Source organism: Urocitellus parryii (assembly GCF_045843805.1).
Source record: "Urocitellus parryii isolate mUroPar1 chromosome 13 unlocalized genomic scaffold, mUroPar1.hap1 SUPER_13_unloc_4, whole genome shotgun sequence".
In the NCBI taxonomy this organism is placed as follows: Eukaryota; Metazoa; Chordata; class Mammalia; order Rodentia; family Sciuridae; genus Urocitellus; species Urocitellus parryii.
In genome coordinates this window covers 51,789-67,509 of record NW_027551772.1, presented here as the reverse complement: position 1 = coordinate 67,509, position 15,721 = coordinate 51,789, and the positions used below count along the sequence as shown (strand labels likewise).

Sequence of the window (15,721 nt, the reverse complement as noted above, 5' to 3'; positions counted from 1 at the left end):
TCCATAATTAGAAAAATTTACTTCTTTCTAAAGGCAACATTATCTGGAAAGATACCTTGGCTGACAGTTTAAACAGCCTTTTCTGATATTTTTACATAGGGCCCTGGAGTGTACATACTCATATGGAGAAGTTGTAAGAGGCTGCTCTTAGATGAAATAACTAGCTACACTCTTGGATGAAATAACTAGCTACTCTTAGTCTAAATTTTTCAAAAAGTATGTGCTGAGGCCAGTCTTCAAAAGCCCGCAAGTTGCTTCACCATGTGGTCCACGTCGTCTATGGTTCTGGGTTATTGGGATGTTCGCGGGCTGGCGCATGCGATCCGCCTGCTTCTGGAGTTCACAGATACATCCTATGAGGAGAAACGGTACATTCGCGGGGAAGCTCCTGACTATGATGGAAGCCAATGGCTGGATGTGAAGTTCAAGCTAGACCTGGACTTTCCTAATCTTCCCTATCTCATGGATGGGAACAACGCTCGCAAGCACAACATGTGTGGTGACACCGAAGAAGAAAAGATTCGAGTAGACATCATGGAGAACCAAATAATGGATTTCCGCATGCAACTAGTTCGCCTCTGCTACAACTCTGATCATGAAAAAATGAAGCCTCAGTACTTGGAACAGCTACCTGGACAACTGAAACTATTCTACTTGTTCCTGGGGAAATACTCATGGTTTGCAGGAGAAAAGCTTACCTTTGTGGATTTTCTCACCTATGATGTCTTAGACCAGAACCCTATGTTCGAGCCTAAGTGCCTGGATGAGTTCCCAAATCTGAAGGCTTTCATGTGCCGCTTTGAGGCCTTGGAGAAAATAGCTGCCTACTTGCAGTCTGACCGCTTCTTCAATATGCCCGTCAATAACAAGATGGCCAAGTGGGGCAACAAGTGTATATGCTGAGCAAGAGAAACAGCTTGTTTTGTTCCATCCTATACCTAGGGGCCTACACTCTTCTCTGCTCTTTCCAACAAATAGCTCTTGGGTTAAAAAAAAAAAAAAGTATGTGCTGAAACCTTGAAATTTTCTGTTTAAAATGACTTAGATAGTATTCCCTCATTTGGTTTTGGCTACCAGAAAGAGAATTGTCAAAAATGATATGCCTCCTTGTAGCAGTCCAAAGCTAGATTGAGCATCAAGGTTGAATTTTCTGTGAATTGTTTATGTGCTAAAATAATCTAGTTATGTTAATTCCAAAATATAATGGTAGTCTAAAAAACTGTAAAGTATTATATTTCTAAGCAGAAAGAATAAAACCCATTTTTATTAAGTAAATAACCCATATGGTCCATATGCCCCCCCAAAAAAACTAGATATTTCTAAGATGCATGTTTTGTTTTATTATAATTGCAGTAAAAATCACAAAAAAATTATAAGATAAATGCTATTTAAAGTTACAATGAAGGTGCATGAATTACTATTTGCAACATATGGTATTAAAACAACTGATTACCCAAATCCAAAGAATTAAATTAAATCCCTGTGTCTCCCCATACATAAAATTTAACTCAAATGAATCATAAACCAAAATGCAAGAGATAAAACTAGAAAACTCTTATAAAAATATAAGACTAAGTATTCACATACTTGGGTTAGGCAAGTTTGTTAAATAAGACATTAACATTCTAATCATAAAAAAAATTAAAAATTGGATTTCACCAAAATTAAAAATTTGGAACTTCAAATAATACCCACTAGGTGGGATATTTTTAAAAAGTAGACAATAACAAGTACTAACAATAATGAGGAGCTACTTCAAATTTTCTACTATCATTGCTGGGATGAACATGAAATGATAAAACCACTTTGAAAAATAAGTGCAGTTTCTTAAAATGTGAGGTACAAATCCAGAAATTCACTCCTGGTTATTTACCCAAGAGAAATTAAAACATATTCCTATATACAGTTTTGTTCATGAATGTTCATAGCAGCATTATCAATAACAGTGTAAAATGGAAATAGATGACAACAGATAAATGGAAAATAAAATGTAGTATACTGTTCAATGGTATAATGAAATAAGTAGTGATGAATTCTGTAACGTGTTCCTCAAGACATATTAAGTAATAAAAGCCATTCATAAAGGATAACATGATTAAATTTATATAAAATTCTAGCATAGGCAAATCTTAGAGATGAAAGCTGAGTAGAGATTAACTTAAGGCCAGTGGAGGGAACATGCCAATGGACATGACATTACTTTTGGGGATGATAAAAATGTTCAAAATTAGATTATTATTTTGTTTTCACAACTCTGAAAGTGTACAATTAAAATAGATAAATTTTATGATATATGATATCTCAAGAATGTGGCTTAAAAATAAAATATTCTATTGCTATTATGAATCATTATAAAAGCTTTCTCCCTCTCTTGTATATTTGTTGCTGACCTCTTGCTTTTTTTAATGCATTTTTGTTCCTACCATTTGACTCAGCACAGCACAAGTATCAATTTAGATTAATGAACTCTAGTTATTGGAATTCTGAAAAGGGGAACTGTATAGAGTATTTCTGTCACAAATAAAATGAAGTATAAGTGATGTTGCAAAGGTTATGGCATGAGATGATCTACTTCTTTGCAAAAGATATTCCTTTGCTCATTTCCTCTGTCTGTGCTAGCTATCCCACCACCATCAGCATGCATGCATTTACTGATGATATCCAAGGAAGAAAGTCCATCATTATTTCATTATTGGGCATTCACTCAAAATATTTTATGAGCATTCTTTTTAAAACATAAAAAAGAATTTGAGGTTGTAAGAAGAAAATGGATGTACCTTCTTAGGAAAGCACAAGAAATTGTGTTGTATCTCTTCTCCTAAGGGGATGAAATTCTCTCAAACATAAAGTCAAGGAGTAACTATAATATAGAAAATTGAATTCTATTTATATGATTTAAACTCCAAATAATGCCCCTTTCTCAGGAAGCTTCTCATGCTACCATTCATCTGATGAAATATATTTATATTTTATAAAATAAATGATAGAAACTCCATAGGATCTCTTTTTAACACAAAAAATTGTTTTGGCTCATTAATGATATTCTTATTTATACTTTCCTCTGGAAATATTTGCTCAGAGCAAATTTTTGATAAATAAAATAAGATAGACACTGCTTATTTACTTACATAATTTTTAAATGAAATTAAAACTTAATTTTGTATGATTCATGCATTTTTAAAATTCTTAAGAAAAAATAGTATGATTTATTAAATTACCATAGTTATTTAATTTACATCTATGATAGAGACAGAATATTTGATAAATTATAATTGATCTTACATTCCTCCATGAAAATATAGTTCATAGAAATTCTAAGGAGGAGACATTTTCACAATACTTTTATTAGAAAATATCTGCTTAAATAATGAACAACTGAGTTATTTAATTCAGATTGCATAATCTTTTAAATATTTAAGTAGAGAATCATTAGAAATATAGCTGTGAAGTAGGTTCATTTTGTACTGATTATCAACTTATTAGTTACACATAGGCAACAAGAAAAAACTGAAGCCTAGGATTCATTGTGAGTTGGTATGAAGGCTCAAGGGTCACTAAAAAAGTGTAACACTAAAGGTAACTGACAGTATTAGCATGACCAATATCAGGGTTCTTAGTCTTTAGACTTCCAACATTGAGAGGCTGATATGAGAATCCCACATAAGCTACAAGTAGTTAAAGAATTATAAAATGGTTCTAAGATTGTTGACCCCTAGCTTCTGATGAAATCTTACATACAAATCTTGTCTGGAGAAAGCCACAGTTCCTTCAAATATCAATTGAACTAATTTTAAAAATAGAAGTTTACAATGAGAAGATTAATAAATACAAGAGCAAAATCATGAGTCAAAAATCAATAGAAAGGACAAATAACAAATTTAAAAAACCATGGATTTCAATAATGAGATACAGAGTCCATAACTTAGTATAAATATTTTTAAAAAGTAAAATATTGAATAAACATTGATTTTAGAGTGATACTGATAAACCCAGCTAATATTGGGAGCCATCTCACCACAAAGGCATGAAAGGCTTTACTATAAAATACTGCAATTTCTAAACTTGTCTGGAATGCCTGCCCGTGCCTTGAACTCACCTATGCCTGGCTTTCCCTGACCAGATAGCAACCCTCTCTGAAACTTTACTGGCTACTCATAAATTCTGGCTTTCCCTGGCCAGATAATGACCCTCTCTGATGCTCTAATGACACCTCATAAATTCTGATGTTGGGATCTAAATTTACTCCTTAAGTGCTGATCCATTTAGACTATTAACCAGCCTTTGTGTTATGCTTGTCAAAATCCCCATTATCTGTAAGTTCTCAAGACACCCCCCCCCCTTTTTTGCAATTTTCTGTGCTACAAAGCTGCGCTCATAGAGAGCTGTGGGGCTGTCTTCTGTTCCCACAGGTTTCAGGAGAGACAGCCCTGGCTGGTCGGAAATACAAGCTTGTTTTAATTTGATTTTAATTGGCGTCAGTAGTCTTTTCTTTGTATTGTGGTTTAACATTTGGGGGCCCCAGAGAGACCTGACTGAGAAAATTCTGAAGCCAGACCTTCATTCCGGGACTTCAGACTGGAGAGCCACACTACGGGGTGCGTGACTTGGGATGTCCCAAGGCCCCAGGGTGTGCCTTCAGTTTCTCAGATTGCTGGAGGTAACTGCTGCACTAAAACAATAGCTAGCATTTGCTGGAGGAGGCCTCCATAGGTAAGTGGCACTCTTATAACATCTGGTATTCACTTAAAGGAGATCTCCTCTGAAGACAGAGAGGTTTCCTGGTGAGGCACACAAATGATCTGTCCTCTGGTACTTGTTCAGTAAGGAATTCCTCTGGAAGGACAGTGAGGTAGTTGACAGGGTACAATCCACTCCTGTCCTGGAGCATTATCAAGACATTGCCCTGCTCATCGGTTTTGGCGCATGGTTCTTGTTTTCTTGTGTCTTGTTCTGTGTTGTATGTTTTATTTTCTGCCTTTTGTTGTGTGTTTTCTTTAGTAAAAACTTAATACAATTGAACATCAAAATGGGTAAGCAAGCAAGTAAGTCTGACACCCCTTTGAGCTCTGTTTTAAAGAACTTTGATACATATTACTCCCCTTTGTAAAGTGGTATTAGGGAAGAATATTTTTTTCCACTAGTTGGCTGCCTTGAGTACACCCACTCTAGAGAGAAATACCTGCTGGGGATCTAAGAACTGAATATCTCCCAAATTAGCAAGTAAATCCTAACTTGTCATTGGGCACCCTGGAAACCCTTACCAAAATTAACTCTTCAAAAATCCCTTTGAAACCCCTTGTGCCTCCAGATCAAGAGAGTCACAACTTCTCTTTTTTTTTTCTCAAAACCATGTTCTCATTATTGGAATTAATTGGCTTTGAGGACAGGGACCAAACTCTCAGTTACAAATTTCAACACCCCAGGGGAGGGGGCTCTAGAGGAGCTCCTGTTGCACTTTCTTGGGGCAGCCTAGCTCTCTAGGCAACTGCATGCTGAGGATGTAAGAACAACTATTTGAGAGCTGACTACTGGAAAGTTAAGAGATATTATTGAAGTGTGCCTAGGGTTGAAGCAAACCAGAAGAGCTAATCCTGTAAGTAAAGGGAGGGACTTAAGGAATCCCAGCAGCTGATGAAGCCCCTTTTGCTTTGGGGTACTCCCGTTTTCCTTCCCTACAATGTAAGGATTGCTCCATCTCTGTCTACTGCATTCAGTTTCCCCCTTTTTAAGTAAAGTCACCACACCAAAACCCTTGATTTTACACATCTGGTTGCCTGTGAGAACATCAGGCCAATTCCTGGGGACATCTATGGTGCCACTGGTGTAGGAATCATGATTAAATGAGAGTTGGAAACTTGGTGAGATTTTTCTTCCTTATCTAGTCTGTCTGTTTTAAAGGTTCTGGTCTGTCAGCCATAGTTTGGAGCTCCTTTTTGTCTGTCTGTCTGTCATTGTGTCTTTGTTTGTATCTGTTTCTGGCCCTTTAAGACATGGGCAACAATGTGTTGATATTATAGATAGTTTCTCGGGAATGATCTTGGATGAATGGGCTACCTATAGATGTAAATGTGTCTAAAATATGATGTTTTACTTTAACAATCTGGCATATGAATGGGTTTTTAAAGCATTGTACAATCTTATAGATAAAAGTTGGTTTGTAACAGATAAAATAAGTAGTCTTAACAATCAAAAACTGAGTTAAATGCAAAGGTGCTGCCTTGAATGTGTGAGCATAGTAGGACTCTCAGGAGGACCCCTCCTTTCCTTCAGCTCCTCTTTATCCTTTCACCACCAGTGCTGCTGTGCTACTTTCTTTTCTTCTGGAGGATGATATGAGCACCAAATGGCTACTTAAATGCAGCTAATGCACCCACAACACTTTAAAATTCAGGTGAAAGTTTTCCCAGCCTAGGTAACTCTCAATCACCATTCAATACAGAGAAGGCATGTTGGGCTCTGTCTGCCGAGGCCATTTCTTACTTTTCTGTCCAGGCCTAGAGAACCATTGACCTGAGTACACAGTGTCCCAAGTTCTGACCTGCCTTAGATTTGTGGAGGTAACCTTTAGCCAAACTTTACCCTCAAATATTCCTAGTATGTTTCTTCTGCTTCCCTATAAGGGACAAAAAGTCAATTTCCCCTTGAATAGAAATGCCAGCTTTTCTGTTCTCACCTCTTAACCTTCAACCTTTAAAAAATATTTAAACAGCCTATTACCAAAAGGTTTACTCCCCCTGAGTTATGAGCAAGCTTTAGAGCAAGATTTATCCTGGTTGTCACTGAAAGAGAAAGACAAAACCTAGGAATGGCCACACAAAGAAGTGAACCTGCTCAACAGCAAATGGCTTATCTTAGTAAGAAACTTAACCTCATAGCTTTGTTCCCAAAGTTAATAGAAAGTAAGTATCATAATTTTAGTCCAACTAAAGACTAAAAAAAAAAAAAAAAAAATGGTTAAAATGCCTTAGGCATGAGGTTTCTGCTCAGAACAGTAATTTTCCCCAGCTCCTTCCAGACCTAAGCCAGGACTTGCATTGAAATGCAAATGAAAACTCAGTAGGAGACTGGTCTTAAACCCTAAAAAGGAAACTAAAAGTTCTCTTTACCTGAACTTATATTAGACTAAGCCAAAAAGTAAATTGTAGAATACTAATTAGTGGTTGTTCATTTTTTTAGGACCCTTGCTTTTTCTTAGAGACTGTATTTTTTGAGCTAATGATTTTGACCTTATACACCTAGGTTAACGTTTTTCCAATCAGCCCTATTTTTATTTAACTATAGAGTTTTAAAACAGTGCAATGGAAATTTTACCTGCAAAAATCTACAAGGCCTTTACAATTGTGTTATATGTGCACACTTGTGTTATATGTTCTATGTCTGTATCTCCATACGTCCATATATCATGTACATGATATGAAAATTGGCAGATATATAAGGAGCACTCATAAAATTAAAAATTGGATCCAAATTCCTTAATTCATGTGATTTAAAATGGATCAATTTAAATTGGGTAAACAGATGAAAATAAATATGTCTTTAAACTTAACTATTAAGTCTCTCTAGGTGATAAAAAAGTTAATAAAATATAAATATCTATAACATGTCTAATATTCCTTGGTTCTAGAAATTTTCTTCAACAAGGAAAATGGCTAATACTGTTCAATTTACTTCTCTGATATTTTGGTAAAATAAGTAAAATAGATTTGACATGGGATTACTCATATTTATTAGTAATTTTGTTTGTTAGACATCTGATTAATTTACAAGGTTAAAATGCTAACGGTTAAATATACTATCAAGTACTCTTAACTCCTTCAATTCCATTGTGTAACATTATTGATGTTTTCATAAATTGGTAAATGAAAGAAAGGGTTTAAAGTTACTATGTCAACACTAATAAGGTTTTACTAAAAATGTAAAGTTCCAGTGGGCATAATTCTATATACTTAAACATATGTTTTCATAAAATGGTAAACATGTAATTCTATATACAAAGGTTAATTGAAGATTTTTATGTGTGAAGGCCCAAAAGTTTCAACTGTTTCTATTAAGAGTGATGTAAACAACATAAAGTATGTCTTTTTATTAAAATGAAATAATTTGTCTGATCTCAAAATTTTACAAGGATTGTTTCATATTGTGAACAAAAGGAGGATAACAGATAAAAAAGAAAAACTAGAAGTTCTATATGAATTGGTTTGATATATGTAAACAAATAGTCAAGGCTATTTGAGGTTTTTCTTTAAGGTCAAATGTTAATATACTGATATAAACCAAAGTTTAATCTGTGTGTTAAAAATGAGGATTTCTTAAAACATTTATTTACCTATAACATTATGTTTATTAAATCTCATTTTTTGAGCAAGTAATCTTAAATTAAGGATTATATAATTATGGTTAAACAACTTTTATTTTAAAATATTATAATGGTATTTCCTAAGAGCTAAACTTAATTAATATTACAAACATCAATGTAATTATGATGCTATTGCTATTTTTTATATGTTAAATATGTTCATATCTTCCAGGTATACATGTTTTTAAAGTATAAACTTTAAAAGAACATTTTATCAAGCTGGTGTTCTCCAAACTAAAGTTGTATGGTAATTTGGGACTTGTAAGGATGATAAACTTCATATTGGAGATTTATTTATACCATTTAATCTTCTATAACTGGACCTTTTATGAATAAGATCTAGAGTTTTATGTTACCTTTTACTGGGATGCAATTTAAATGTATTTTAAGTTAATGAGAACCTAAAGTATGTAAATGTTAATATTGAAGAACACAAACATTTTGTGTTCTTTTCCACAAAGGTTAAAAGTTCTCAGCCTTTTTGTAATTCATGTTTTAAATGTAATATCATAGTGTATTAGCTAATATTTATGTGACCTTAAACAACAATATATGTAAACTTTATGAAATTATATTTAAGAAATAAAAATCAGCTTCAAACTAGAACAGTTTTCTTAAGATCTATAAAGATTAATAAAGAGCCCTGCTTTAACTGAGATAAGGCTCTGCCTCCCATCTTAATGTATGTCAGAATGACTGCACAGCAGGCCATATTTCAGTTCATTTAAAGTTGTATTGAAAAGATTGATTTTTGTTGCTAAGATTACTAGGATCTCAAGTAGTTATTATAATATAACTTGGTCACAATTGAGCTAAGTATTACACAAACTAAATATGTTTTTACTCTGGTTAATTTTATTTTAATTTTCCTTATAAACTATCTAAATGTTGCTAGTTAATGTTTTACAGAGTTATTGCTTCAAGAACACACAACTTGGGTTAATTTAGGATAATAAGCCATCACTTAAAGGACTGATAGAATAGCACAGATCCCAATTGATATGAGGTTACAGACATTAAAGTTAAAGCATATGAGATTGGTGAAACTGACTTGATAGATGTTTAAGATCAAGTCTTAAAAATTTAAGTTAAATTAAAAGGTACCAAGAACCAATATATGGCTCTTTCCCTCTGAGTCAGTGTAAACCCAGGGAACAGGAAACTTTTCTAAAGAGGTTTACAACTCTGGGCCACATAACCTCCCAATCAGGGAGTTAATGAGACCCCTGGAGAACAGAAAGCCAATCAATGCACTTGCCATGAAAAGGAGGGTTATTGTAGAAGGGAGACATCCTAGTGGTTCCCAGGGAAGCCACATGGTCAGCAAGACCTGGACCCCTTCCTAGAACAAATGGCACTTGCAGAACTAAGAAATTGCTCTCAAGTTCCCCCAAGAGTGACTCCCATGGAAACTCAGCTGACTCTTAATAATAGATAGAAACGAAAGTCAGTTTGACTTGCTTCATCTTAAATACCTAGCCAAACCAGTTAAAACCAAAACATAGCCAATCCTGGGCATTTAAACATAAATAATAATAGTTAAATATAACTTAAGATATATAATTATGTTAGCCCCTAAAATAAGTAAGACTGGAGGCTACAAAGAGGGACTCTCAGGTAGGAAATGCTTGATAACTGTTAAAAGAAACTATTAAGGGAAACTGCCAAAGTCAGAAGTTCAGTTTTAGTTAATTTAAGGCCTACAGATATTACTAACTTACACAGGTAGGCCTGATGTTTGCTAGTATGATTATCCAGCCCTAGTGTAAAGGTAAAATTTCTAAGCTGCAAAAGCTTGAGTTAAAGTGTAAGAGACTAGGGCATTGTAAAGCTTCTAGATTACAAGGTCTGGGCTAAAAAGTAAAAGACAATTGTTACAATTGTAAAAGTCTATTGTTACAATTCCTCTGCTATCCCCGGAACCTGTAATCTCTGTAAAGTTGTTAGGACAATGCGGGAACTGCCTAGTAAATATCTCCATTGATTCCCTGGTTGTTTAATAGCTAAGGGCTCTCCGTAGCATGGCATGTAAGCATCTAGGTCCCAGAACCAATCAGTTTAAATGTGTACCCCACTTAGAAGTGACCAATCACCCCTGCCCAAATTGTTCCCGCCAATGAATGTGCTAATCATGTCTCAGAATTGTTGTTCAATTTTCCAGCGCCTCATGATGATTTGTTCTGATGTATGCAAAGCCCACCGCCCTCTCCAAAAAGTGTACTTAAGCTCTGCCTGACCTCTGCTCTGGGCTCTGGGCTGCTCTCCCTTCTTGAGTGAGCACAGAGCCCCAGTGCACTGGAACGGATCCCCCAATACATTTCCCCCCTGCGATTGCATGAAGTAAGTCTCTTGTGTGGTCTCTCCCTCCGATGCTCCGCTGCACCCCAACACTAGTAACAGAAATAAAGGGATCTCTACTAGACAAGGAGGTCATACCAGCAAAATCTTACAAGATCAGATGACATTGAGTAGCTTAACTACATCTTATGGAAATGAACATCTGAAACATTAAAAGTTAAATGTTGTGTTTACATTCCTGATAACTCTAAAGATGTTAAAGCTCTACATTCCTATATAAAGGCCTTGTCCACTCTGGCCTTTTTATGGGGACAGCTTCTCAATCTTCACACCTCCTGGTGAAAAAAAATATTAACTTCTGCCATCCTCATGATACTAATTGACATGTTTCAGAGGTGGCAATATTTGTTCAGCACTCATGTTTTTGTTTCTCTTTCATAAAAGCACCCATCTGCACAGGAATTTACAACTTTTTCTTCTCCAACCAGACTTTAATCTGACCTGAACTCCCACATTGCTCCCTTTCGTCTCAGGAAAATAAAATATAAAAATATTAAAATTAAAAGTGAATGTTTGGATCATTCATCTTTTAAACAGTTTTTTTCATTGCTGTGACTAAAATATCTGACAAGAACAGTTTTAGAGGAGAAACATTTATTTGAGTCCCACAGTTTCAGAGGTCTTAGTCCATAGGTGGGATGAATCTGTTGCTCTGGGCCCGAGGTGAGGCAAAACCACATGGCACATGTTTAATTTTTTTCCAGTGGGTGGTAAGAATATATACAATCTACTCTTAGCCATTTTCAATTGTATGATTTATATTCTTAATAATCATTGTCACCATAATGCACAATAGACTTCTTGAATTAATTCCTGCTGTGTAAATGAAAATTTTCATCCTTTGACTAAAATCTCTTCAATCTTTCCAACCCTCAGCTTCTGATAATCACCATTTCACCCTGTTTCTATGGGTCTGACATTGTCAGATTCCACAGGTAAAGTGATATCATGTACTAGTAGTTGTCATTATGTACCAGATTTATTTAACCTAACAAAGTGTCCTCCAGCTCCTCCCTGAAGTCAAAAATGAGAGACTTTACTTTATTGATAGATATATTCCATTGTATCCTATGCCATATTTTCTTTATCCATTCATTAGTTGATGGATGCAAGGTTGATTACATATATTGACTATTGAGAGTAATACTGAAATAAACATGAGAGTGCAGATGTCTTTGTGATGGGCTGCTTTCTTAACTCTTGGATATATATCCAGTAGTGTGACAACTGGAACAAATGATAATTCTATTTTTAATATTTTGAGGAACTTCCGTATCATTTTCCATAATGGCTGTGTTAATAATATCTCACCAGAAATGTGCAAGAATCCTCTTTTCTGTATTTTCTAACATTTGTTTATGTTTATTATGATTTATATGTGATGTGTTCCACAAAAGCTCATGCAAGAAAGTTTAGAAGTGAAATGGTTGTGTTATGAAAGGTTTAACTTAATCAATGTATTCATTCCCTAATAATCCCCTAATAGGGATAAACTGGGTAGTAACTGTAGGTAGGTAGGGTGTGGCTGCAGGAGGTGGGTCATTGGGGCATGCCTTTGGGGAATATGTTTTTTCTTTTGCAGAGGGGAGGGCTCTTTCTCTGCTTTCCGGTTCAATGTCCTAAACTGTTTTTCTCTGCCATATTCTTCTACCAGGATGTTCTGCCTCACTTGTGGCTCAAAGCAATTGAGTCAGCCGTCTATGGATTGAGAACTTTGAAAACATGAGCCTCAAAATAAATTTTTTTCTCCACTACAATTGTTCTTGTCAGGTCTTTGGTCAAAGCAGTGAAAAAGTTTACTAAATGTTAATTTATTATAGTAACTATTGTAATAGGTATAGACGATATCTTATTATCATTTTAATTGGCATTTCCCTTATTGCTTAGTAGTACTGAGCATCTTTTATATTCACTGTACTTCTTGTCCCTTTTTATGTGCTCTTTTGAGAAATGTCTAGTCAGGTCTTTTTCCCATTTTCTAATCAGGCTGTTTTCTTAATATTGAGTTAAAGCACTTGCTTACCTTTCTGAATATTAACTCCTTATTTGGTGTACCATTTACAAATATAGACTCTCAATCTATCTATTGCATTTGTTCCTGTTGTTACCATTTCTGTGCAGAATTATTTTAGTTTTTGTTGCCTGTGCTTTTGGAGTCCTACCCAAAAATTTATTTTCTGGGCCAGTGTCATGGAGTTTTTCCATGTTTTATCCTATTTCTTATGGGTATGGTGTCTTATGTTGAATTATTTAATGCATTTTGAGTTGATTTTTATATATGGCAGGAGATTAGGGTCTCATTTCATTTTTCTTCACATGGATATCAATTTGCAACAATTATTGAAGTTATTGTTCTTTCCCTATTATGTGTTTTTAGCATCTTTTTAAAAAATAAATTGATCATAAATGAGTGAATATATTTCTGAGATTTCTTTCTGTTCCATTGGTAAGTCTCTTTTATGTCAGTACTAAAACTATTTTGACTACTTTATCTTTTTGTAGTATATTTAGGGATCAGGAAGTTTAATGGCTTTATGAGCTGAATTTTGTATTGTCCAAAGTCATATACTGAAGTCCTTGAACCCAATATCTCAAAACATGCTATACGTGTAGAGTTTCAATGATGTTATTATGGAAAAATTCAGTTATTATGGTCATCTCTAATTCAATATGACTACTTTTCTTATAAGGAAAGGAGATTAGAATGCAAATATGTTCAAAGGGAAAACTACATGAAGACCCAGGGAGAAAATGGTTGCCTGAAGCCAAGAAGAGATTCTAAAGCTTCCTTCATTTAAAAAGAAACCAAACCAGCTTAGATCTTGATCTGTGAGGAAATCAATTTCTGTTGTTTAAGCAGCCTAGTCTATGGTATTTTGTATGGCAACCCTAGAAAACTAATAACATATCCAATCTCCACTACTGTTTGCCACATGAATGAGACATTATTTAAATCTGAAAAATGTAACAGGCTTTAAACTTCAAAGTAAATTACATTTAATTCCATGTTTTATCAAATGCTTGTGAAAATTTGAATCAATTATATCTTGGATTAAATGGCCACAAAACTAGTCAATTGGCAAATATTTTTATTTGGATATTCCTTTGTTATGATAATAACTATTATTGCTTTGATTTTAAATATGACTTTACCATTTATTTTCTTTGAATCCATAGATAAGTTTCTCTCAATCTCTTTGGCTTAACATCCTCAGTGGTAAAATGCCAGATAATTATATCTGCCTTATACAGCTATTATGAGAACAATATTAATGACATAGACAGGCTGATAACTATAGGAAACAGCTGGAAGTTGCAGATAATATCCTCAGGAATAAATTTTCCAAAGCTCATATTCTATCAAATAAAATTACAATTTCCTGATCAATAGACATTTGAATTAGTTTTTTTATATGATTATTGAGTTTAAGGTACTTTCAATATATAAAACAGATTATGTAGTTATGCATTTTAAATAAATTTATTTTATTGCATTTTACAATAAGATACTCAATATGGTAATAAACTTGTGATAATTTAATATACAACAGATGCTGGAATAGCATACCATCCCTGTGGATTAAATTCATTTAAGTTTGAGATACTAGTCAGTAAATATTATTATGTGAAGTTGAAATGGCAGAATTTAATTTAGATGAAGTTTGGAGTCACCTGATTTGACTCACTCATTTTCTAAGATGGTCTCTGAACTACAAATCCTTTTAGCAGCTGAACACAAACATCAGATTTTATTGGTAGAATATTATGCTTAGTGCTAAAGCATACAAAGTATACTTTTTCTAGAGGCATGATTTTTATTTTTTATAAAGCTATTGTGTGGGATGTACTTTCAGTGATATAAAAAATAAAAGCAGCAAATAGGAAAGCACAAAGCCACAATAGCATTATTATTTTGCAAACTCTTCCCTGAGCTATAACTAATCTGGATAGTTTGGCTTACAAGAACCATTTTAGTGTATGCAATATCCTTCTCAAAATATTTAACTAGCTTGAATTCAAATGATAACATAAATGAAAAATAAATATGAAGAAGGGAAGATGTCTATCACCTGGATATGGCCTGATGTTTAAATCTGTTTTGTGCAAAGCAGAAATATCAAGTTATTTAAACCTATTATGACATTTTAAATTATGAGACAGAAACATATACTTCAAAAATCTTGTCTAAATTATTTTATTTTAAAAAGTATAATTACTTAAATAATATGCTATAAAATATATGTAACAATCTCACCATTACCATCAAGTTCTAAATAAACTTTTTAGAGAGAGAGAGAGAGAGAGAGAGAGAGAGAATTTTTAATATTTATTTTTTCAGTTTTTGGTGGACACAACATCTTTATTTTATTTTATGTGGTGCTGCGGATTGAACCCATCACCCTGCACATGCCAGGCGAGCGTATTACCGCTTGAGCCACATCCCCATCGCCTAAGTAAACTTTTAAGACAGGACAATTTTTTTATGTAAATAATCACTTTAATGCATAATAGTCACATATTGCATTTTTTCCCTAGTGGTTCCCTATGTTAAAACATCCCATACCTTTTTCCTTGTGTTGGGGGGCAGGCACTGGGGACTCAACCCAGGAGTGCTTTACTACTGAGTTACATCTCTGTCCCTTTCTATTTTTTATTTTGAGATTGGTCTTGCTGAGTTGGATCTCATTAAATTGCTGAGCCTAACCTCAAAATTATGACCCTTCTGCCTCAGCCTTCCCAGAAACTGTAATTCTACACATGTGCCATTGCACCTGGCTTGCTTTATTCATTTTGAAAAGTATCAGTATTAAATACTTAAAAAGTGGCATAAAAATCCTTCTCGGACAGTGGTTTTCATGTTAATGAGACCTCATGCTGATTCTTTAAATAGTGAACTATTATACATAATAATTTAAATATTAAACTATAATTAAATAAATATATTTTGTTTATATAGATAGTGCTTCATTATTTCACTTGTTTAACACCACTCTTGTAATATCAACT

At 34.1% G+C, this 15,721-nt stretch overlaps 1 pseudogene; it reads left to right on the top strand.

Moving 5' to 3' along the window:
- The first annotated feature begins 261 nt into the window (after positions 1-261).
- LOC144251438 (glutathione S-transferase Mu 5 pseudogene) lies at positions 262-903 on the top strand (annotated as a pseudogene).
- The last annotated feature ends 14,818 nt before the right edge of the window (positions 904-15,721 follow it).